We start from the raw sequence: 1,354 nt of genomic DNA, 5'->3' as shown, positions 1-1,354 counted from the left end.
ATTGAAAACATATTCAGCAATATAGTGGCAGAAAATTTCCCAGACATAAAAAAAACCACAGATCTACAGATCCAAGAAGCTCAATGATCCCCAAACGAGTTCAACCCAAAAAGGGCTTCACCAAGGCATATTATAGTCAAAATGGCAAAACTCAAGGACAAAGAGAGAATTTTGAAAGCTGCAAGAGAGAAGCGTCAAATCACCTATAAGGGGGCTCCAATCAGGTTAACGTCAGACTTCTCAACACAAACCCTAAAGGCTAGAAGGGAATGGGATGATATATTCAAAATACTAAAAGACAAAGATTGCCAGCCAAGAATACTCTACCCTGCAAGGCTGTCCTTCCGAAATGAAGGGCAAATAGTATACTTCTCAGACAAACAAAAACTGTGGGAGTTCATCACCACACGACCACCCTTACAAGTAATTCTCAAGGGAGTACTGGGATTGGATCCTGGAAGATAATTACCACTGCCATAACAATCCAAGTAAAATAAAACTCCACCACTATAATAAAAATGACTACCATGAAAAGAACACAAATGATCATAATCACTAGAGGCAACCTCAGGAACCAACAAACACAGAAAACAAATAGCAAAGCAGAAAGCAAGGAACAAATATCACTCAAGAAAATCAAAAAAATAGTTAAATGCTGGGAATAAAGCAACACCTCTCAATAATAACCCTTAATGTCAAGGGTTTAAATTCACCAATCAAAAGACACAGATTGGCTGACTGGATAAGAAAGATCGACCCAACTATATGCTGCCTACAAGAGACTCACCTCACCCATAAAGACTCACATAGATTAAGAGTGAAAGGATGGAAAAAGATCTTCCATGCAAACAGAAAAGAAAAATGAGCTGGAGTAGCTATTCTCATATCAGACAAAATAGACTTTAAACTAAAAACCATAAAAAGAGATAATGAGGGTCACTACATAATGATAAAAGGATTGATGCATCAAGAAGACCTAACAATTATAAATATGTATGCACCCAATGTTGGAGCAGCCAGATTTATAAAACAAACTCTATTAGACCTAAAGCAGGAAATAGACACTAATACCATAATAGCAGGGGACCTGAACACCCCACTGTCAATACTGGACAGATCATCTAGGCAAAGAATCAACAGAGAAACACAAGATCTTAACAATACTCTAGACCAAATGGACTTAGCAGATACCTACAGAATATTCCATCCAACAACCTCAGAATATTCATTCTTCTCATCAGCACATGGATCATTCTCCAGGATAGATCACATATTAGGACACAAATCAAGTTTCCTTAACAAATTCAAAAAAATTGTAATTATCCCATGTATTTTCTCAGACCACAATGGTTTA

This window comes from Galeopterus variegatus, unplaced genomic scaffold (genome assembly GCF_000696425.1).
Source record: "Galeopterus variegatus unplaced genomic scaffold, G_variegatus-3.0.2 Scaffold13232, whole genome shotgun sequence".
In the NCBI taxonomy this organism is placed as follows: Eukaryota; Metazoa; Chordata; class Mammalia; order Dermoptera; family Cynocephalidae; genus Galeopterus; species Galeopterus variegatus.
The sequence above is the reverse complement of the archived record's forward strand: the minus strand, read 5'-3'. Positions refer to the sequence as shown.